This window comes from Caretta caretta, chromosome 3, assembly GCF_965140235.1.
Source record: "Caretta caretta isolate rCarCar2 chromosome 3, rCarCar1.hap1, whole genome shotgun sequence".
NCBI lineage: Eukaryota > Metazoa > Chordata > Testudines > Cheloniidae > Caretta > Caretta caretta.
This window is the reverse complement of record NC_134208.1, coordinates 11,207,805-11,231,774: the sequence shown is the minus strand read 5'-3', so window position 1 is coordinate 11,231,774 and position 23,970 is coordinate 11,207,805. Positions and strand designations below refer to the sequence as shown.

The following is a 23,970-nucleotide window of genomic DNA, read 5'->3' as shown; positions in this document are numbered from 1 at the left end:
GGGGTGGTATTATTATACCTCTTTGTTTACATTAATGCAGCTTCCCTCTCTCCTTTTTCCATCCTTCTTACACAATTGTGCATCACAAGCCAGTGTGACAATTCAGGAACCTCTGTGCACTTTCCACCAGTTAAGGTCACAAGCAGAGCTGGCCTGCTGGGGCCCAGTTATTCCTACACACACACCCCTGCACAGAGGAAGCACAGGGCTGGCATAGGAGCCCTACATTGCCCTCCTGTGGAGACCCTGGCTAGGTCCTGGCAGGAGCAAGCTGGGGTGGAAGAGGGAATGGCCAGAGTGCTTTACGCTCTGGCAGTTCTGGGCTGCCATGCAACAGGGGGGAGCAGCCCAGTGTTAGAGAGGCACAACACTGGCATATAGCTGTACTCCCTGATCTTCTATGATTCCTGCCCTCCCTCCCACCTTGGGCTGTGCTCCCTGAGAGATGTAACACACAATCTGGCCCAGGGAGCCTCCCACTCCATCTATTAAGAAGCTTCAGTCCTGATCTGCTTCTCTGCTTTCCTCTTCAGACAACTGAGACCCCAGCCCACCTCCAGCCATGAGGATCCTTTACCTTCTGCTTCTTGTTCTCTTCCTGGGCCTCCAGGCAGCTCAAGGTAAGGCGCACACAGGGATGGGATGGTGAAACCTGATACCCACTTAGCATCTTCAAACCTTAACCTGTTAATCCTCAAAACATGCCTTTAGGGTCACGTGGTCCAGTGGTCACAGCAAGAAGTTGCAGTCTAGAATCCTGGGTTCCAGTCTCAGCTTTGCTACTGATCTTCTGTGTGACCTTTGGAAATTCATTTACATTCCCTCAGCCTGTTTCCCCATCTATAAAAATGATCATGAATATGAGCTGCCCTTGAGGTCTGCAGATAACGAGTGCTATATCTTAACATTTTCTCTATTTTACGGGGAAACTGTGTCACAGTAGTAGCTTGCTTAAAGCCAGAGTCCAGACTGCATCTTGGGAGATCTAGAACCCCACCCCTATGATCATCATGTTGCCTCTCAGTGTCTCTGTTCTGGTGCTGTTCCTAAGGAAAGTTGGCCGTTCAGCTCCTGCTGGATCACACAGTTCAGTAGATATCAGGAGATCACAAGGTGGGATTGTTGAATTCTTGTGCTTCAAATTGTATCATCCATGTCTGTCAATGTCTTGAAGGCAATAACTCTACTGTGTGCCATTTGTAGTTGACAGTGTGCGTGATCGTTAACATTTTCTTTAGACTGAACACTTTTCTTGCAACAATATTTTGCCCTCGTGGGAAATGAATTCACTGGAATGTAGATGTACCAGGCTCTGAACTAGACGTCTCACTCTCCAGCACTGGATAGCTGGCAGTGTCTTCTTTCTTGAAACCACAGTGACTTTCCGTGTTTATTTTACAGGAAGCTTTTCATTTAAAGACACTCGGAAATGTAAAAGCAACTGGTATCATATGGGTGGCCGGTGCCGACTGTGGGGATGCAAATGTGGTGAGAAAAGGACTGGAACATGCTTGGCTGGGTTAATGACCTGCTGCCACCCAAAGCACTAAAGAACCCGCTGTGCTGAGTTGAACATCCCAAGAATGGAGACTAGTAACATCAATAGCAACATAGATTGTAAGATCCAGGTGGCAGGGACCTCTGGGCACTGTACCACGCCCACTCTGGGCACTCAAACAGTATATAAAATAATCAAATAATAAATGTGCGTTGTCTTGCACTGGTGCCTAGATGCTATGGTGATGGACTCACTAGACAGGTCATAGAATTGAGATGAAAGCAACAGGCCTGATTCTCCACTAGATACACTCTGTGGAGTCCTTTACATCTGTGCAAAGTGGGTGCAGAATGACACCCTGCCGGAAGGGTGGCTTTTTACACCCACTGTGCACGGGTGTAAATGGTTTGAAAAGGCACAAGGTGATGGAGAATCAGTCCCAAGCTGTTAAACTATGTTTCTTCAATAAGGATTAAAGCCTTTCTGTGACCCATGTGTAATGCCTACAGGCCCCAAGCACCTGGGATCAAAATTGGGAACCTCTGGAGCTTAATGCATGAGCCTCTACTGCCCGGTCTAGCCACCACTAGAGGGGGACAGAGTGCCATACCAAGTAGGCGTGGGTTACATATGTACATTTCAGACCTCGGCTTGCATGCATTTATACTTTTTTCTACATGCCTAAATAACCTCAACTTCCCTCCATCTCTCCACCTTTAAGAAGCTACTCCAAATCCTCCATGCTTCAGAAGCATTCACACTTAGGGTGTGTCCACACTGCAATCAGTCATGACTAGCACAAGTAGACATACCCAAGCTACCATTGATCTAGCTAGCATCTCCAGATTGCAGGGTAGACTTACCCTTAAATGGTCACCCCTCACTTTGCACACTGTCTTGTTGTGTTTGCCTCAGTCCCTGCCTTTTTTAGCTGGTCAACTCTTCAGTGGCAGGGACATTGTATCTGTGTAGCTCTGGGCTTGTCTACACGAACACTTAGTTCGTGGGAAGCTAAGGTGTAACACTACCCACCATGCACTAAGTGTCCCCACTGACACTCACTAAACATTCCCTGGTGCACGTTAATCTAGTCCCATTTCAAAGCAGGGAGATTAAAGCACACTAGAGAGCTTTTAGTGCACAGCAGAAGGGTCCACACAGACACAGAGCGCAGCAGGTTAGATTTACACGCAAGCTTGCCACAAACTAAGTGTTCGTTTAAACAAGCCCTCTGTTCTTCCACCCTACAGAACCACGTGCATTTCTTACGGAACTATATAACGATCTGGGCCTGTGAGCTGCTGAGTCCCTGCAAATCTCAGTTGCGTTGAGGATGGCCCACACAGGGACATTGTTGCAGGCACCATCTCTGAGCACCCCCTTGTGGTCCAGGCACTCTGGCCTCTACTCGGGTTCAGAAATAAACCAGTCACCTCCATAATCCTTACACAACAACTCCCTTCTCCTGGGATCTAATGTATTTAGTTTGCACAGCTTCCCCCGAGAAGGGCTCCCCTTTAGGTTGACGGGTCCTCCCAACCCTCCTGCTTGGGGCTGGGGAGGATTTTAGTCCTGGCCTTCCTGGCCTCGATTCTCCCCTCAGGTTTGGGAATCGTCCCAGCCTTCCTGCTTGGGGCTGGGGTCGTGTGTCAGACTGTGTGCCTTCCGTGTGCCTTCTGTGCCTACAGCTCCCCTGGCTGGGCTGTGTTCATTACTTCAGGCCCTCTGTGCTGTCTCCTTCAGCAGGTCCCTGTCTCCAATGAGTCCCCCTGCTCCAAGGGTTCAGCAGACAGCCTCCTCCTGGAGTCTCACTCTGGTTCAAGGGAAGAGGCAGCATATATACAGCCCTGTTTCCCAGGGCTGGCTTTGGGGGAGAAGGGAACCGTGCCTCAGCCTCTCCACAAGGCTCCTGGTCCCAGGCCCGTAAAGGAATAGCAAGCCAGGTTTCCCACAAACACAGACTATTCCCTTGGGACAGCTTCCTCTCTTGCCATATCTGCCTTGGTCATTTTCGCAGACCATTGGGTCCCAAACCTTAAAGGGGCCACACCACAGGACAGGGTGGGATGAGTCTTAGGCCCTACTACCCTAAAGGCAGGGGTGGGCAAACTTTTTGGCCGGAGGGCCACATCGGGGTTCCAAAACTGTATGGAGGACCGGGTAGGGAAGACTGTGACTCCCCAAACCCTAACTGCCCCCTCCCACTTCTTACCCCCTGGCTGCCCCCCTCAGAACTCTTGATCCATCCAACCCCCCCTATTCCTTCTCCCCTGACTGCCCCCTCCTGGGACCCCCCTGCCCCTAACCGCCCCTCCAGGACCCCAACCCCTATCCAACCCCCCCTGCTCCCTGACTGCCCCGACCCCTATCCACACCCCCACCCCCTAACAGGCCCTCTGGGACCCCGACCCCTATCCACATCCCCATCCCCTGACAGGCCCCCTGGGACCCCACCCCTATGCAACCCCCCCCCACTCCTTGTCCCCTGACTGCCCCCTCCTGGGACCCCCCCCAGCCCCCTGGAACCCCACACTCTATCCAACCCCCCCTGCTCCCTGACTGCCCCGACTCCTATCCACACCCCCACCCCCTAACAGGTCCCCCGGGACCCCACCCCCATCCAACCCCCCCTCTAAAGCCCCTTTCGGAATGTGGCCCTGTGAACATGGGCGGAGGACTCAGGAGGAGCAGGGGCAGCCACGCAGCCAGAGAGAAACGGCGGTTTCGCCTTCAAAAAAAGTGGGCACAGGCAAAGAAATCAGGGTCTGAGCATGTATGTTGGCAGCGGCACCATAACAGTGAAATGTTTTGGCCACAAAAATAAAGCATCAGCTTTAATCCCTAACTATTTCTTTTTAAGGGGAAACTGAGGCCAAAAAGTGATGCCCAAAAGGTCAGTGTCAGGGCCCAGACTGAAACTCAGGAGGCGCTGGCTCTCACTCCCCAGGGCCGGCATGGAAAATCCCAGACCTGTCTAATCCGGGCTGATCAAGGCAGATAGAACAAAGCCTCTCTAAAAGTGTCAAAACCATCCACAGATGGTGAGATCAGCAACCAGGAAACAGATGAAATGGGGAATTCCCAACAAGAACAGTGTCATGTGAACCACCCCAGGCTGTCACAACACAAGCCCCAGGGCTGACCCAGCGTCATAAAATAGAGCAAGTAAAACACGGTTCCATGCAGGGTGTACCTATCACCTGTCTGATGCCAGGTAGAACGTGATGGTGGGGCTCCAGAGACCCCCCCCCCCCGGGAATGTGCGGCCCACAGTTTGGGTCGGGACTCCGTGAAAAAGATTTTTGTTGTCTAGTGGCACGGGGCCAAATCTGCTGTCCCTGACACCGGTACAACCCCAGTGCAGTCAGTAGGCTTGCACCCGTGTCCCCCGGGCCCAACCCACCCCACTATCCCAGCTGGAGGTTCATGTTTGTTGGGGGAGATGATGTGAGGAAATTAGCCCCTCAGGCTGCAGAGCAACAGTGAAGCAACCCCATGGGGAGGGGTGGGCGGCTTCCATTCATTTGTGTCCATGGCCCTAAGGCCCCCCCTTTTCACAGGGATAGGACTGGAGGTTCAGAACTCATGGTTCCCCTGCCCTCCCTTCTCCTGCAGCCCCCAAAGCCCTCTGTGTAGAGCCATGCCTCTATGGAACTGGTGTCCAGCCCATGTCCATGGACCTTCACACTCACTCCTCAGATCCCTCCTCCTCTCCCATCAAGCAGCTTAACTGCACTGTCTGGGGCTTTTCTTCACCTCGGAAGAAGGGGCAAGGCTGGTCCCTTCGGGCAGGAGTGGGGCCACGTTTTCACCAGCAATGCAGCTACTCCGAGTCAGTTGTTCAGGCTGCCCACTGAGAATAGGGAAGGGTTGGAGGGCCACAGTGGAGCATGGGAGGAGGCCTCAGGTAGAGAGGGATACAAAATTTTCACACAAAACTCTTTCTCAGTGAAAAAATGTAGAATTAGCAACACTGAAACATTTTGCAAATTTGTGTCAGTTTTGCCAAATTGTACATTTGGGGGGAAAAATCTAAAATTCCAAAAGAATCAGGACCGCCACTTTCAATTTTTTTCGAAGCTAAATGTTGCTATTTGCCACTTTGAAATGACATTTCATTTTAAGATGGCCTTTAATTTTATTTTTCAAAAATTCTTTTGAAAAAGCTCAGAAGAAAGGGGGACTGGTTTGATTTCTGTCACACCCAGGCACTTCATTCATCCCAAGATGATTTTTATTTTTCAGTTCATCAGAAATGTTGAACATTTTCAGTTTGGGTCCTAGCCAGACACAATTTTTCCCCCAGTATCTCAAAACTGCCAGTGAACCCGAAAATCCGTTTTTCACCCAGCTCTAGCTGCCAGGCAGATCCATGACCACCAGCAGCACTCTGAAAACTGAAGGGAGCCTCTGTAGATTGCAGTGAGCTTTCAGAGTAACCTCCTCTTCCTCCAGCCCCTCACATCTCTCTGCAGTAGCCGAAGGAGTGCAACACATAGCTATGATTACGGTTGCGTGCTTGCTGCTGGCAACAGTTATGATGCCAAACGGCACTGCTTTTCTAACTGGCTGGGCAGAGTCGGCAGGAAGGGCTGAGGACTCTGCATTCTGTTTAACCGCTCACCTTTGCTCTCCCGAATATTGCTCCCAAAGCATTTCAGTGGGTTGCTGGGACTATTCGCATCGCTAAGTGCTGCTCAGTGACAGCAAGGGTCACAGCATGTGTCCCTCAGTTGTTAACGTCACTCTCCATATGTCGCTTGAAGTGGAATTATCAGATGTTGCTGCAAAACCCTGTATTAATTAGACACACTCAGCACAGGGGCAGTGATGCTTCATAGCCATTATATTTAGGAAGGCTAGGGAAGGAGGAGGAGTTACAGTGGCTTTGAGGGCCACCAGAGAGCATATGATGAGCCTCTGGGGCATAATGTTGATCCACACAGGGCTCTGAGAATTGTAGGGAGTTACTAAAAATGGGCTGGATTCTTAATGGGCTCCTTAAAATACCAACCCCTCATGGCTGTCACATGCTACCCACACCAGATACTTGTTCCCCATTTATCAACAAAGATATGCAGCAAGAGACAGAACATAGCTACTGCCACGATGCACAGGCCCTTCATTGTAGAATTCATCTTCTGGCACATGCAGGCTATGGGACATCCACAAAAGGGTTCGGCAGTTCTCAGACGTTGCTAGGTCACAGAGTCCTGGCCTCTATCCCTGATCATTCCCTGAGAGTTTTTCCAGTGATGTAAGCCACACTTCTGCACTGTGTTTCATTGGCTGAGCGTGCTTTCACTGATTCTGCTCCTGGACGGGTGTATCTGTTCACACAGGAAAGACCTATTATGTCTTAAAATCACAGCCCATATCTAACTCAGTATTGTCACTGTTAATTTATTGGTCTGAACCAAACATTTTGGAATCTTTTTTGTATTTATGCAGGGTCTGGCCAAAGGGGCAAGAATCCCTTTAAGTAATTTGAAGAGATAGAACTACAAGGGCCTCATGAGAGCTCTCCATCAGGTCAATAACGACTTATTGCACCTCTCCTTGTCAGACAGAGATGCTGCAAGATCCAGAGAACTAGGTGACCAGCAGAAATCCTGGCATGGGAGCCTTGGATCACTGGAAGAGCAGGTTTTTTCTGCCTCTTTAACGAAAGACAAGCTGTTAAACCATATATTTGCTAATAAGAATATGAATCCTCCAAGTGTGCGGAGGGAGAGTAAGTGTATGTGAGAAAGTTCTAAAGGAAGAATGTTCCTTTCGTTCTTCTCTATGGAGACTCGTGTGTGATTGAAGTGTGGGAAGGGAATGGGGCCAGCTTCTTACACCCTTGAATATTTCAGTCGCTTAGGAAAGTTAGCTCTCAAACTGAGATTTGAGTCGCTGCTCAGAGTCCAAGTGAAAATGTTTGAGGTTAACTCCTGACCAGGTAGGCTCTGTCCACACCAAGGCATGCTTATACAAAGGCAAAATTCATTGATGTCAATGGGAGTTGCAAGTTAGGGCAAGGCTAGGCCCTATTTGTTTATTATGTTAGCGATTCACAGTGCAGGGTCCTGTCCTGGAGAGTTTACAATCTAAAAATCCTTAATTGTAAATTTTGGGGGGCAGGGATTGACCTTTCAATAAGTGTTTCTATAGGAAAAGATGGCCAATTTATCACTACAAAAGTTTTTTTCTCCTGCTGATAATAGCTCATCTTAATTAATTAGCCTCTTACAGTTTGTATGGCAACTTCCACCTTCTCTGTATGCATATATGTATCTTCTTACTGTATGTTCCATTCTATGCATCTGATGAAGTGGGCTCTGGCCCACGAAAGCTTATGCTCTAATAAATCTGTTAGTCTCTAAAGTTCCACAAGTACTCCTATTTCTATTACTGTTGCCCCTAGGAGCCCTAGTCATGGACCAGGACCCCATTTTGCTAAGTGCTGTACAAAACATAACACAAAGATGGTCTCTGCCCCAAGGAGCTTACACCCTAAGTACAAGACAAGAGACAACAGATACAGACAGTTGAGTCCAAGGGAACAGTGAGACAAATTTGATCAGCATGATAGGCAGTGATCTCTGCCCCCTAGCAGTCTAACCATTGTCAAGCTTTTTGTAGGTATCACGGCAACAGAGAATTTTGATGTCATTGCTAAGTGGATAATACCTTGTCTAGATGATGGTGTTCCCAGGAATTACGTTGTTCACTGAGCACAAGTAACAAGAGACATGTTTATTCACCTTCTTTCAATAAAGACACGAATTGTCTCCTGTGATGAGTGCATATGGGCATGAGATTGGACAGCTCTTTCATTCTTCTCTGTGGAGACCTCCTAATAATACCCCGCTCTTATATAGAACTTTTCATTAGTGACTCTCAAAGCACTTTACAAAGGAGGTCAGCATCACTACCCCATTTTATAGATAGGTAAACTGAGGCACAAGGAGGTGATGCAACTTGCCCAAGTAGAACTGGGCCTAGAACCCACAGCTTCTAAGTCTCACTTCACTGCACTTTCCACTAGGCCACACTGTAAAACTGCGTGAGCTTCAATTGTGGAGAGGCATGCTGTGTTTCATTCAGTGTCCCATTTCTTCCATTCTTGAATGGTCCATTCCATCAGGAAAGCATATCCCAAGCATAACTGTGATATAAACCACAGCCCAAGAGAAAATGATTGGGGTTAATTAGTCAACACATCAGCTTGCTCCACTAGGGGTGGTCAGAAATGTTCTCTTATTATTTTCTCTTATTATTTTCTGATGGAAAATTGGGGTTTCCATGAATACAAAATGTTCACAATAGCTTTCTGCTTTCCATGACAAGTTTCAATTTTTCATTGAAAAACCAAAAACACATAAAAACTGAAAACTTTTCTGCTAAAAAAATGAAAATTGGCGGGGGGCTGACTGCAAATATTTATTTTGGAGGATTTTTCCATGTAAAATTTCAATGAAATTATATATCTTGGTTTTTGTCAAAAAAAATTTCCACAGGAAAAATTTCCATTGGTTTGAACTCCCCATGTATTGGAAGAGTAGGCAAAGGTGAAAGAAATGAATGCACCAGAAGACACAGGGGCCAAAATTCTCAAAAACGGATACCTACAGTTATGCTCCTAAGCCCATATTGAATTGCCTGGGGGTATTTTTACAGCACTGAAGTAACTTAGGAACACAAGTCCCAAAGATGTCAATTTTTGTAAAAATGCTTTCAACCAATCTGCTCAACTCTACGGTTGCAGGTGAATTTTTCTAAATTTCACCCTTAAAGTGGCAGAAAGCAGTAGCGGGGACCAGCAGTCGCCAGTCATTCAAGTTCCTGTGGTAACTTGTAGCCCCTGCAGTCTACATGGACGCTGTCAGAGGGAGAGATTTAAATATGGTAGAAAATGCTAATAAGATACTATTCTTTGGTTTATCTCTACCATAGCAGCCATGTTCATAATAAGGAGCCGTAAAGCAAACACAGCACCCCAAATGCAGCCTTAATAACCGTATGGAAAGGAACTCTCACCTACCTGGCCATACACGTGGTACTCTCAGTGACCATCCAGGCTAAGTGGTGGTTAGAGTTATCTACTGGAATTTTTGGGTAGAGATTGTATCAAGCACTCAAAGTTAGAATCCGGCACAACAGCATTTCACAGACCCCAGGTCCCTATAAATGCAGGGACTCTGTCTCCATCTGGCACAGCTCTTCCTTCTCACTCCGTCTGGTGCCTCTCCTCGGCAGGGACGCCTCAATCTCAGCCGACCTTCAGCCATGAAGATCCTGTACCTGCTCTTTGCTGTTGTCCTTCTCCTCTTCCAGGCTGCTCCAGGTGAGAGAGAAACCTGTGAAGAGAGGGTTTTCTAATGACTTCTAATGCCAGCTCTTCTACTAGCTCACTAGGTGGGGTGGGTTCTCAGACACATCTTTTACCCTGTTTATGCTCAGTTCCCCCTGTGCAATGGGGAAACAATATTACCTAGCCCACGCATGCTTTGTGAGGGTTAATTAGTTACTGTCTGTCCAGCTCTGTGAAAATGCAGCGGACAATGTGCATTCACTGAGAGATGATGGTGCTGATGGATCAAGCTGAGCATACCTGTGTTCCTCTTTCAGTGAATGGGAAATGCTTGTCATGCCTTGTGATCTAAAATCACAGCTCATATTTGACTGGAGTGTATAGATACGAACAAACGACTTTATACTCTTTTCTCTTTGTGCAGGGTCTGGTGAAGAGGCAAGAATCCCTTCCTGTAGGTTCATGGGAGGTTACTGCATAAGGCCTGGGCAGCACTGTCCCTCAGGACGATTTCTGAATGGACCATGTGGTTTCAGAGAGAGATGCTGCAAAAGATAGAGGCCATGCTGAGCGGCACATGGGGGAACCTGGGATTATCCAAAAAGATGTTTGTTCCCTCTTTTCAATAAAGACAAGCTGTTAAATCATAGCTGCTTAAGGACATGACTCTTCCTTGGGGTGGGGTGGGGGAGAGTATGGGGGTGTGAAGGAGAGGGAAAGGACAGAAGTGGGTTTCATTCCTTTCTGTAGAGACTTCTTTCTAACACCACAGGGTTGAGTGTTAGCACATGCGGTGCTAATCACGGCTTCTGGTAGTCCCCAGTTGATCATAATAGGATCTTATATCTAAGGTTGGATTCTAAATTCCCTCATTGACCATAAAGCATGGAAAAAATACTGTTATTTCTATCCCACAAAAGCACATTCCCTCAATCCCAATCATGCCAAAATAAACATAAAGATACACACATCTGAGCTGGGGGGAGGGGCAGAATTCAGATATGCGTTCTCCACAATTCACACAAACGTGGTTGTGTAGATCTCTGGTGCAGTGCCGTGTTAGAAGCTGACAAGTTGCCTGCAGCAACCACTAACTCCTATCCCGCCCTTCCCAAAATATCCCACCCCTCAGAGTTTCACCTCAATGCTGGGTCTAGCGCCAGTGGCTGCAGTTTGCAAACTGGGGCCCAGCTCTCAGCTCTGAGGAACAAGCTCTCCTCGCGTGGAATAAATGGTGAAAAAATGGAGTTTCCTGCCTCATTCCCAGCCTCAGTTACCCAGATCACAAAGGCATATGTGCAGATGGGGCCTCGTTATACAACATGCTTTCCCTAGAGTTCACACAGGTGTCTTTGTACTCCTGGTGGCATGTGGGACTGGAGGCCTACGAGTGACCTGCAGCCGGAACTGACTCCTATTCCACCCTCCGGACGTGTATCATGCCTGAGTGTCACCCCTATTCTAAATGTACTCTTTACTTTTCTCTCTAGAGTAGCCAGCTGTTTCATCATACGAACCCCTGGAGCACACCCAGCCAGCACTCCTAGTACAGCCTCACTGCCTGGATAGAGAGGAATTGTCACCTCCTGTTCGTACACATGAAACTCTGGGTGATTGTCCCAGGCAAGTGATGTGTGCAGCTGCTTGCAGGGATTTCTGGCTACAGATTGTATCAGGTGCACCTCAGGTCCCATGGGTCAACACCTCACAGAGCTCTATAAATACTGGGACACTCTGTCTCCATCTGGTAAACAACCTCCATCTCGCTCTGCCTGGTGCCTCTTCTCTGCAGTGACACTGAGATCCCAGCCGACCTTCAGCCATGAGGGGCCTCTACCTGCTCTTTGCTGTTGTCCTCTTCCTCTTCCATGCTGCTCCAGGTGAGAGATAAAAATAACCTGTAGGGATTATTATTACTATGTAAGTTATGTGCTGTGTTGGCAGCGAGAGGCCCCCAACCAGGAATCAGGGCCTCATCATCCGAGGCACAGTGCACATGTCATAAAGACAATCTTTGTGCCAAAGAGTTCAAGGGCTAAACATAGGGTGAGAGACAACAGGTGCGCACAGCAAACAGAGGGGGGAGGCACCAGGGAACAGGGAGATGATAACAAAGGATAGTTGTGTCTCTGAGACTCCAGTGGCTTGAGAACAAGCCTGAAAGTTCAGACGCTGACTAATGGTGTTATCTCCGACGATGTCTTGGGCGCATATTTTAAAGTTAGACGCCTAAAGGCAAATTTAGGCACCCAGATAAGTCACCTAATTTTTAACTGGTGCCACAGCTACAAATCGCTCCATTTATGCAGGTGCCTATTTAAAGCATCCAGGTTTGAACGGTTTAGCCGTCACCTCTGTACCTCACTTTCCCCACCTGGCAGAATAGGAAGCAACAACTGCTCCCCTAGACCACAGCAGTGTTGTAAGGCTTCACCAGTCAGTGTCTGCTCTGTGCTGGGAAGATGCAAAGAGCTCTAAAACTCTAAGTGCTGTTACTGTTTGGTCACCGGTCCAGTTAACCGTCCCCTCTTGGCCACTGTCCAGACTGCTATGAGGGGATCCAGCTGCTGGATCCAATGTGTTTTAAGCTTCCAGAGTCTGAATGGAGCCCAGGCAATGTCCCTATTTGAGGGTCTCAGACCACACTGATGGGGGGCATATAGTCTATCTGGTACCCCCTACTGAGAGCTGCGACCAAGTGGCATGCTGCCTTGTCCCTGGAACCAGTGCTGAGCACCTGGAAGTGAGAGACACGCCGCTGAAAGCCAGGCCACTTTTGTTGCAGTCCCTAAATCAGGATGTAGGAGCTTTCCTTTAGGTGCCCAAATTTGGACCACAGCTCATAGCTTCGGTGCAGCTACGGCGACCTGCAAATCACTTCTTTTTCTCTTCGTGCAGGGTCTGGCCTACGCTTACCGTTTGTTCCCTGTCTACTCAAGGGTGGGCTCTGTCTACCGCGTTTAGGCCTCTGTTCCCCTGGTATACAGCTGCTACGTGGAGTTTGCCCGGCTCCACTGATATGCTGCCAAACATAGAGAACACTGCTGAGCTGCAGAAATGCACAAGGGGGAACCTCACGGCATTGAAAGACAGATTTGCACCTCTCCTCTCAATAAAGGCAGTTTGTTAAATCGCATTGTTTAAATGACATGACTCTTGCTTAAGGGCTGTGTATAAAGACTGCTAAAATCACATTGTTTAAATGACAAGAACCTGGCTCTGTGTGTGTGTGTGTATACACAGGTTTTGTTAAATCACATTGTTTAAACGAAGTTAATCTTGCTTTGGGCACATGGGGGGTGGGGGGAGGGAAGTTTGTGTGCTCCCTTCATTCTTCTCTGTTCAGACCCATTTCTAAGGTGAGCATAGACATTCAGAACAAGGGAGATGTGTTTCATTGCAAGGCCCATCTTGTCAGTATGAGGACGATCAAAGATTGGGCTTGCTAGGTCAGATCAGCGCTCTACCCCCTGCCAAGGCTGACCTTGCCTATTTTACTTTGCAAAAAAATTGAAGTGCCTTGTGTCTACTGTGCTATTACAGTGGAAGAGCTAACACAGTTGAATTGTTCTGATGTAAAAACATACCTCTCTGAGGAGTGAAGACAACGCCTAATGGCTTGTCTGTAGTTATCATTCCAGTGATCCCTCTAACTCGCCTGCCATCCATACACACAGGGTTTGTCCATGCTGCAGACTCTTCAGGTGTTGAGGTGCGCAGAGGTGCTCAAACCCGCTATTGTCCACACTCAAAGCCCTGAACCGTGCCCTTCAGGCATGTAGATCCTGAGCTGGCATGCTTGTCTGGCGGGTGTGGGAAGGCGTACAGGTTGGGCTGCACACCCTCCCTACCCACTGTGCAGTATAGTGATAGCAAAGGTGCAGGTACCTGGGTCTGAGCCTAGCTAGTCATCCATTGCTATTCCCACAATTCCCTGTACCTGTATCCTCAGGCCCTTCTGCCAACTCGCTTCCCACTGGCCTCAATGCACTGGAACCTACCTGCAGACCCACGTACCCTTGCTTGGACTCCTCCAAGCACTGGAGAACTCAGTGCAGTGGTAAATAGGCCCTATGCCCAGAGTTCTGCTATCTGAGGAGCATGCCAGGGTACGAATGAACATGTGGGGTGAGTACTCCCAGGAGCATGATTTTACTAGGAGCTCAAGGAATAGCCACCTCTACGAGAAATAAGGTGCACACCTCTCCCTCTGCCACCCTTATCAGCAGCAACACAGTCACTAAGGGGTGCCGTGCTGCAATGGACTGGCTCAGTAGCAGCAAAACCAGGCTGGAGATGCCGTGAGCCCTGTCACACACAGTTCATTCCTGGCCCAGCCAGGGCTGCCTTTGCACACTTGGAAAGCTGCCCAGGCCCCCTTGGGGGCCAACACTGCTGGACTGTAGTTGGCATCTCCCACAATGCTGCCAGAGTACAGCTTGGGCAGCTCAGGGCTGGGCACCTAGGGGGCAACGGGATTTGTTTGCGGTGCTGACTTGGCATTTCAGTTCAATCTAAGCTAACAATTACCCATAGCACAGCCCTGTGTGACTCCGCCCTTCCCGGCCTCATGTCAATAGCAAAAGGGGTCATTTGAATATGCTAATTGGCAATTGGCACAGGTAACCCAGATGCTTGTAGCTATGGACATTGCAACCTGCATTGGGAGTAATCATGAAAACTCTTCTGAAGCAATGATTATGCAGTAACTATTGCTGTTTCCCACACAGATTTCCCCGCTTTGTTGCTGTCGCATAAGCTCAGTGAAAGATACCTTAGTGTGTTCACACACACACACACACACACACAGGTACTCCCCTCCGATCGTTTCACAGAGGTGGCTTTTCAGTCTCTGCAACGTGGCATCAAAGCTGCATGTCTGTCATCTGGATGCCTCATAAGAGAGCGGCAGCCCCGGAGTTCCCCTCTAGACTCCTCAGAATCTCCTCAGCAAACACAGATCATCCCATTCAGTAGCAATTCCAGTTCCAGACAGAGTCAATAGTCAACCGTCTCCTCGGCTTCCAACAAGATAGGGATTCTGTAGTCTGACTCCAAAGTGTTCCGCTGTTTATCCAACATGAACCCTCAGCCTTTTTCAGGGTCACTGCTTCCCAGGATAGAGTCCCCCATCCTGTAAGTAGGGCCCAGGTTCTTTGTTCCTAAATGTACACATTTACATTTGGCCATATCAAAACACATTGTTTGCTTGCTCCCATTTTATCAAGCAATCCAGATCATTCTGTATCAGTGACCTGTTCTCTTCATTAGTTCCCACTCCCCCAAATCTTGAGTCATTTTCAAACTTGATCAGTGATGATTTTTTGGTTTTCTTCCAGACCCACTGATAACAATGTTAAATAGTGTAGGGCCAAGAACCGATCACCAGAGGTCCTAGTTTTCCGTGATAAAAAGAACAAAATTCTCCAATCAAAAACCATACAAATCTGTGGTTCTCCACAATTAAAATGAAATGCTGAACTTTCGTTTCCCTATCTACAATATACAGTAGAATCCCATTTATTCATGCCTCCATTATCCGGCTCTCTATATTAACCAACCCACTAGCTGCCTGGGGCACAAAATCGGACCCATGCCGCTGTCAGACCCAGGCAGATGGTGGTTCAGTTAATACAGAGACCTGGATAATGGAGACTTGGATAAACAGGGTTCTGCTGTATGTTTAACTATGTAAATTTAGTGTCAATCATTACCTCCCTATTCTCTAGGGCTTTGGGCCACAGGGCTTATATCAGGAACAATAGGGTTGTTTTGTAGTGCTGAGCATTTGGCATTTTCAATACAAACTATGCTAATAATTACCCCATGACACAGCCCGGTATGAATCAGCTCTTACCGTCCTTATTTCAGTATTCAGTTAACATAAATCAGCAGCTAGCAATTGTAGAAAATTGATAAAGGAAGAAAAGGTACACAATGTCAAATCTGTGGCCAGCAGAGTTAAGGATAATAAGTAGAAGTTTTTAAAGTATAGTAGGAACAAAAAGAATCCTGACAATGGTATTGGTCCATTACTAAATAGAAACAGTAGAATTATCAACTGTTCAATAAACATTTCTGTACTGTATTTGGAATAAAAACAGAGGATGTATTCATATCATATGGCAACACTCTTTTCATTCCACTAATCTCTCAGGAGGATTTTAAACAGTAGCTACTAAAGTTTGACATTTTTCAATCAGCAGATCCAAATAACTTTATAATAAATAAAGAATAGTCTGAGAAGCTCTCTGAATAATTTATGTTATTTTTCAATAAGTCTTGGAACACTGGGGAAGTTCCAGAAGACTGGAAGAAAGCTAATGTTGTGACAATATTTGGTTGATAAAGGTAATATTGTTGATGAGATACACTTAGACTTCTGAAAGAGATTTGACTTGGTACTACACAACACATTAATTAAAAAACTAGAGCGATATAAAATTAATATGGCACATATTAAATGGATTAAAAACTGACTAACTGATAGATCTCAAAATGTAATTGCAAACAGGGAATCATCATTGAGCAGGTATATTTCTAGTAGGATCCCATACTGTTCGGTCCTTGTCCCTATGCTATTTAACACTTTTATCAGAGACTTGGAAGAAAACATAAAATCATCACTGATAAAGTTTTCAAATGACACAAAAATTGGGAGAGTGGTAAATCATGAAGAGGACAGGGCATGGATACAGGCGATCTGGATTGCTTGGTATGCCTGGCACACGCAAACAATATGTGTTTTAATACGGCAAAATGTAAATGTGTACAGCTAGGAACAAATTGTGTAGCAATACTTGCAGGATGGGAAGCAGCAATTCTAAAAATGATTTGGTGGGTGGAAGAGTGTAGAATCAGCTGAACATGAGCTCCCAGTGCGATGCTGTGGCCAAAACGGCAAATGCGATCCTGGGATGCACAAACAGGGGAATCTTGAGCAAGAGTAGAGAAGCCAGTTTATCTCTATATTTGGCACTGGTGTGACCACTGCTGGAATACTGTGTCCAGTTCTGGTACTCACAGCTCAAGAAGGATGTTGATAAAATGGAGAGGGTTCAAAGAAGAGCCATGAGAATGATTAGAAAACCTGCATTATAGTGATAGACTCAAAGAGCTCAATCTATGAACAAAGGTTAAGGGATGCAAAGTGAGAGAAGGATCCTGATGAGGGATAAGGAAGAGATAACTGCCCCCCAGGGTGATCTGTGATGGAATTTGTGATGGTGGCAGAGAAGGAGCTGGGCTGCAGAAATCCAGAATGGTGACCTGAGAGCACCCAAACAGAGATTTGTTCCCCTGTTTTTAATAACAACAAGCTGCTAAATCACAGCTACTCAGCAAGGGCATACAACTTCCTTTTTTGTGTGTGCATGTGTGTCTGCCTTTGTGTCTATGTATGTATCCAATGTGTCTAGAGTGTAGTAAGTGTGGAGGGAGGGCAAGTGTGTGAGGTGGAGGAAAGGTTGGCTGTTTTATCCTTCTCCATGGAGACATGTTTCCAACACTGTGTGAGCCTGGGCTTTGCGTGTGGGGGGAGGGGGGTGTTTCAGACAGAGCCTGATTTCTAATTGTCTTGGCATTTCACTCTCTGTCAGCAAAGTATGTGCTGACCTGTGACAGACACCACTGATCCCAGCCCAGTTCAAAATTAAGCCAATTTTCATTCTGTGCACCCTGAGGTTGTACACATGCTGCAAACAGCCATTTAAATACCAGCCCTTGCTGAGGGCTCTGCCTGGAGGAACAATCTGGCCCTTGGACACAGAAAGGTGAGTCAAAATAACAAAGGGCTAGATTCTGACTTTAAAGAGAACCCTTAAAGCTCTCCTAGTGCAGCTTTGGTGACTGGGTAGAGAGGAATTATTACCTCTGTACACTTAGATGTGACACTCTTGCTGACCATGCCAGTTATGTGAAAGCTTGAGGTATTTACTGGAATTTCTGGCTACAGGTTGCATCAGACATATCAAAGCAAGAATCCTGCACTTCAGCCTTTCACAGACCCCAACACCCTTTAAATACTGGGATTCATCTGGCACAGAACTGCTGTCTCACTCTGCCTTGGTGCCTCTTCTCTGCAGTGATGCTGAGATCCCAGCCAACCCTCAGCCTTGAGGAGCCTGTATCTGCTCATTGCTGTGGTCCCCCTACTCTTCCAGCCTGCTCCAGGTGAGAGAGAAAGCTGTGAGGAGAGGCACTTCTAATGCGTTCTGATGCCAACTCTTCCACCGGCGCTCCGGGGAGGTGGGGATGCTAGAAGGGATATCTGTGTGTCTGAGAGGTGGAGGGTGCCCGTGATTTCAGAACAGACCTAACAGGCGGGAACTCCTGGCTCTGACCTTGATTCACTGTGTGACATCAAGCAACTTCAAACTTGAATGCCTAAAATCTGCCCCCACATTTTGGCATTGTAATCCATGGCCTGAATTTCATCTGGAGACACATCTGCAAACTGTGCCACTTACCTAGGTGCCTAACTATGGACTTAGGGCCCTGTTTTGAAGCACTCACACTTGAGCCTTATCCTTTGTGTTACACTTTCCCTTCCTGTAGAAGGGAAGCAACAGCACTTACATATTTGGCTCACGAGAGTTCTGTGAAGGCTGGCCAATTACAGTCTACAAGGTGGCCAATTACAGTCTAAAAGGGCAAAAAACTTGAGGCATCCTTCTTTTACTTATGTCCTTTGGAATCCTGCCCCTCCCGCCCTGTTCATTTCTGTGGACAGTACATTTAATAGATTACATTCATTCTTTCGTCAGATAGCCGGTGCTGTCATTTCGGGGAGGACACACTGTATTTTTCATTCATAACAAAGAGGTCAAAATCCTGTTAACGTGCAAAACTCAATTCAACCTTAACTTCAGAACTGTGACCAGCACCTCCGTCATTTAAAGAGCAATCCACCCCGTTGCTGTATCCTATGGCGAGAGCCTCTGCTCAGCATGAACTGTGTTTGAAGAGAGGTTGGTGAATCCGCTGCAGTTAGAGAGCTGCCACCTTGCCCAGCAAGGGAATGGCTCAGAGGAATATCTCCCTGGGGCCAGGGGACAGTGGGAAGGGAGTCATGGCCAGTATTTTCAAAAGTGATGAGTGGTTCTGGGTATCTCCAACCTGAGACACCATAAAGTGACTTGATGTTTAGAACACGCTGAGCCCCCACCCTCTGAAACCCAGGACCCTTCCAGTTGTCTCAAGTTAGGAGCCCAAAATCACTAGTCAGCCTCAAAAATCTTGCCCTGGGACTCCCGGGGCTATGATCCCACCCCTGGCCTGTCCCTGGGGTGGCACAGCTAAATGTTTCACCTTGTTCAGTGCCTAAAGGCTTGTCAGGCCCTAAATAACTCACCCAAGGCCACACAGTGAATCAGTGGCAGATCCAGGAGTAGAATGCAGGAGTTTTGGGCGCCTTGCTCTGTACTTTGAGCACTAGGATACACCTCCCTTTATCATCAGCAGAAGCAATTGTTATTAGGGTGGCTATAAGTACCCAGATAGGTTGGGACAGATTCTTTATTTCCCTGCACTGTGTGCAGTCACTTATCTGTAGCCCCTTCCCCTGGGCTGTAGCTCAAACCTTCTCCCGTTTCTCTCCCGGATGCTTGCAGTCACCAATATTTGGAGCAGCTTCTGCGCTCTCCTGTGTGGGTTGGATTCTGGGTTCTTTTTCCTGCTGCCTGGCTCTTCCACCCAAGTGACTTCTCACTGGATCAGATACACAGAGGGGCTGACCCTTGAGAAATCAGTGACAATGCTACAAGCAGAGAAGGCGTGTAAAGCCCAATGCACAGTGAGCAATAAAGTAAATAAAACAAACACCAGCAAAGGAACGACCCACCAGTAATCACAGTATAACACAGCAGGGACTCTTTTGGGAACAGGAAAACAGGGTCTGGGGAAGGAAAGGATTAAGGGTAATTAGTACTTAATAAACATTGATAAATGAGCCAATTTTTCACCTCCTAGGACTCGCAAAGTCCTCCCTGCCGACCGTTGCACCCTCTGAAGGTGGACTGTAGGCCAAGGTTGCATGCCTTGGTATGGAGCATTGCCGTGGTGTGGCATGACAAAAGTCACCTTAGTTTTTCTTCACTCCTAGATGCGGAAGAGTACCCTCCTGACTCCAGCCGAGCTCTCTGGTTGCCTGGTCTGGAGTCCGCCTGGGCTGGCTCTCAGTAGCCGGTGCCAGGTTGGATCTCTCTCTCCAGATGCTGCTCATTGCAGTGCTGGAGCTGCCTGGCCAATGTATCCGGACTCTCAGAGCAGTGCAAACTCCCCTTCGGGGAAGGGGCAAGTTAGCAGAGATTTCCTGAGCTACTTGGTCTCTCTCCCAGCTTCCGAACTTTAACTGTGTCTGTAAAGTCAGGCTGCCCCTTCCCCAGCTAACTTGCTAGAAGCTGTGCAGCCCTTGCTCGTCACTGATCCAACAGACTGCTCATCCACGTCACCCTGTGCAGAAACCTGCCTGATTTGCTTCAGCTGGGGTTCCTAGTTTCTTCGGTGCTCACCTCCGATTCCAAGCCTGCTGGGAATGAGATCGGAGGCCTGTGGTAGCCACCTAAGTTGTAATCCTTTTGGTAGGGCCACTAGAGGCTCAGCCAAGAGCTCCAGGAGCTGGTCAAGCCCACGTGGTGGTTTCAGATACCAGTGCAAAATGGGTGTTAACACCGATACATCAGAATGGTATCTATGCACACCAACTTTACACTGATGTAAATAAATATACGCGTCTCTGGGCAACAGAGAATCTGGCCCCATGTACTTATTTTAACTACGGTGAGCAAGGTTCTCATTGACGCTGAGGGCCTTTACCAGAATGGGCTAACGGGGCCTTGATACAGATGACAATAAGGCTCAGTCTGGCTGTGAGAGAAGACTGAAAGCACGAGGTTGTATTTGGCATTTACAATGATCTTTTTTTAGCTGCACGTAGCTGTGATACTTGTCTGGGGACCTTTTAAACTTTGCAAAACATTAAAACAAAATACATTTTAATGTATTATTATTGTTGTTATTATTATTAGTATGCTCAGTACATTAGTTCCTCGGGACCAGCCAAGAACAGGGATTCATTATGCTAAGGCACTGTACAAGCACCGGGTAGTTGACAATCCCGGCCTCGAAGACCTTATCATCAAAATGAAACAGAAGGCCCTCATTTCTCAGCTGTCTCAGACTCAGATGCATCCCTCCATTGTTTGATTTGTTTTACATGGGGAAGAAGTTCATGCAGACCAAGTTGTGTTTCTTTAACCAAGCAAAGACACTAATTTGTCTAAGACTGGGTGTTCAGTCAGATCCCTAGCTCCCCCGCCCCCAGGGATCTCACTTAGGTGAACAGTAGTTCTGAGGGTCTCTGCTGGTTCTGCAACAGCTTTCTTTTATGACCACAGAGAGGCAAGGGGGGTAAAGGCAATATCTTTTACTGACCCATCTTCTGTTGGTGAAAGAGACACATTTTCGAGCTACACAGAGCTCTTCTTCAGATCACAACATTTATGACCTTAAGCATTTTCCCCTGTTGCAAAGAACATGCAAGTGCAATTGTCTGCTTCTTCCAGGTCAGATGCACATAAGTGGATTTTCTGCAGGGCTGAGAACTTACAGTGACTTCACTGGCAGCACTGTGTTCAGCTTAAATTAGTCACCTATCCTGATATTTCTCCATTCAAGTCAATAGGATTGCCCTGGACTTCCATGAGCCTAGGAGTGACTCCCTCCACCCACATTTCAATCATTTGGAAGTGCTGAGCATGATAAACTCCCACGGAAGTCAATGGGACTGTGGATCCCCAGTGCTTCTGAAAATCAGGCCACTTTTCTTGAAGTCCCTCAACATGGATTTAGGTCCCTAACTTTAGACACTCCAGTCTGAAAACTTTGTCCACTCCTCTTCGTAGCGAAGGCTGATGACAAATACCTTCTTTCCTTTGTGCAGGGCATGGTCAAAGGATGCAAATCCCGCCCTGTGTTTCTCGAGGAGGTTACTGCGTGGAGGCTTTTGAGATATGTCCCACACATGAATACCTACGTGGAGCCTGCCCCAACTTCATAATGAGATGCTGCAAAAATTAGAGAATGTCCGATCTGCTCAAATCCTGGAGGAGGAACCCTCGACCCACAGAAAGAAAGATTTGTCCCTCTCACCCCCCTTTAAGAAAGAGGTGTTGTTAAATCGTTCATTTTTGGTAAAGAGATCAGTCTTGGTTTGTCTGTGATTGTGTCCCTCTGCACGTGTGTGTGTGTGTGTGTGTGTACACTTATGAGCAGGCCTGTGTGGCAAAAGGTAGAGCGTTTCCTTCATTCTTACTTATGCACACTCATTCTAATAGTGTGTGACAAGGAGGGACTGGACAGAGCCTCTGTGTTTCATTCAAAGCCCCGTACAGTTATTATTGGAGTTACGTTATGAATGCAATGAGATCGTTCTCTGTGCCTCTCCCAAGAGCTTTAGGGGAAGATTAATCCTACATACAGCACATGGTTTGCCCCTTGGTCTGGGCTGATGTAGGACAGTATCACCTACAGGCCCAAACTGCACAGTGCATTATTCTAACACAAGTGTCCCAGCTGTTGTACGCTGATGGCCAAAAGCTGCTGAATCCCACTCATTGTAAATGCTTTATATCTGGGGCTAATTGTGCTAGTCAAACCAGCAGGAAGGGTGTCATTCAGGGCAATTGGAGGAAAAATCCTACAGCCTTTCTAGCCACTCCAAGCTGCTTCTACTCTCTGTGTGCTCTTCAGTGTCAGGAAATGTTAGCACCTTCGCCCACCCAACAGGAAATGGGAATCACTAGAGCTGGTCATTTCAGGTGTACAGCAAAAATCCACTTCTTATCAGAGATGATGATAATATAAATTAACCAGTGCTTTCAGAAGCAGGAAACCATACAAAACAATGAAATAAGAAGCTAACCATAGCATGGTCACTCCTGGCTGGGGCAATGCTTGTTCCCAACAGCAAAACCGAGCTAGCCCTGGAAAATCACCTTTTTAAATCTAGGAAAGTTATAGGTCCAGACTTTGCCCTCACTTATATCACTTTAAATCCAGAATAGCACCACCTAGGTAGAAGGCATTATTATGGATTTACACTGTTGCTAACTGGCACGATTTTATTGTGAGTCTAGCAAAATTCGGGGTATTTTTAAAAGCCCCCGTTCTGGGAGAAATAATTTAGATTGCATGCTTTTTGGGGCAGGGACATCTCTTTTATGAGGTGTGTGCCACGCTTGAGACAATGGGGTCCCGATTCCTGGTTGAAGCTTTTCGCTGCCATCACAACACAAAACCTAAATAGTAAAATAACCTGGAGGGATTATTATCTCTTACCTGGATCAGCCTAGAGGAGGAGGACGACAAAAGTAAAGAGCAGGAAATGCACAAGGGGGCACCTCACAGCATTGACAGAGAGATTTGCACCCCCTTCTTATAATAAAGGCAGCGTGTGAAACCATGTTTTTAAACAACATGAATACGGCTGTGGTGTGGGTGCACATGGGCGTGTGTGTGTGTATAAAGGGTGAGGGTTCCCTTCACTTTTCCCTGTTCACATCCATTTCTTAGGCATGAATGTGGAGGTTCAGGATAAGGGAGGTGAGGTTCATGCCCCAACCCATTGACTCCAGGCTCGGGGCAAGTTTTGGTGATTTTCAGCCCCCACAGAACTTCCAGGGTAGGCCTGAGGTGTTGCGGGATTAGGCCGATGATTTGGAGCCATAAAATCTCATGTGACTTGGCACCAGATTAGGAGCCGTGGTAAGAACCACATGCTTAGGGCCACTCCCTGGGCTCTGCTTCCTTCTGCTGCTGCATTCAGCCAACAACTGTGCAAACCAGCAGGACCATGCCCAGATGGCTTTACCTCAGAGCGATTCGCTTTCATGGTACCCCCTATGGAACTCCTCAGGGGCCGGGTCCTGGGCCAAGGTAAGAGCTGCCTCCCCTCCCCCTTGGGCCCTGTGGGGCTCGGGGCACTAGGGCGGTGGGGGTTAGGAATTCCTACAGAGCACAGGGCTGAATCCCATGGCCTGGACAGAGCCCTGGCGGGGAATCCTGCCTGCCTCGGACTGTGGGCCATGCCCATGAGGGGCTGCTCACTGCCCAGCGGGACTTGAATTGGCGGCGGCAGCAGCTGTTAGATATGCCCTGGGCTCATCCCAGCCCA

The 23,970-nt window shown here is 47.5% G+C and overlaps 2 long non-coding RNA genes across 2 annotated transcripts; both read left to right on the top strand.

The window, feature by feature from the left end:
• Positions 1 to 535: 535 nt before the first annotated feature.
• On the top strand, positions 536 to 12,984 carry LOC142071378 (uncharacterized). The gene is made up of 3 exons (XR_012667410.1): positions 536 to 620; positions 11,288 to 11,677; positions 12,696 to 12,984. It is a non-coding gene; the product is annotated as an uncharacterized LOC142071378 (long non-coding RNA).
• Positions 12,985 to 17,491: 4,507 nt separating this feature from the next.
• LOC142071377 (uncharacterized) lies at positions 17,492 to 21,974 on the top strand. The gene is made up of 3 exons (XR_012667409.1): positions 17,492 to 17,569; positions 17,752 to 17,969; positions 21,739 to 21,974. It is a non-coding gene; the product is annotated as an uncharacterized LOC142071377 (long non-coding RNA).
• Positions 21,975 to 23,970: the final 1,996 nt, after the last annotated feature.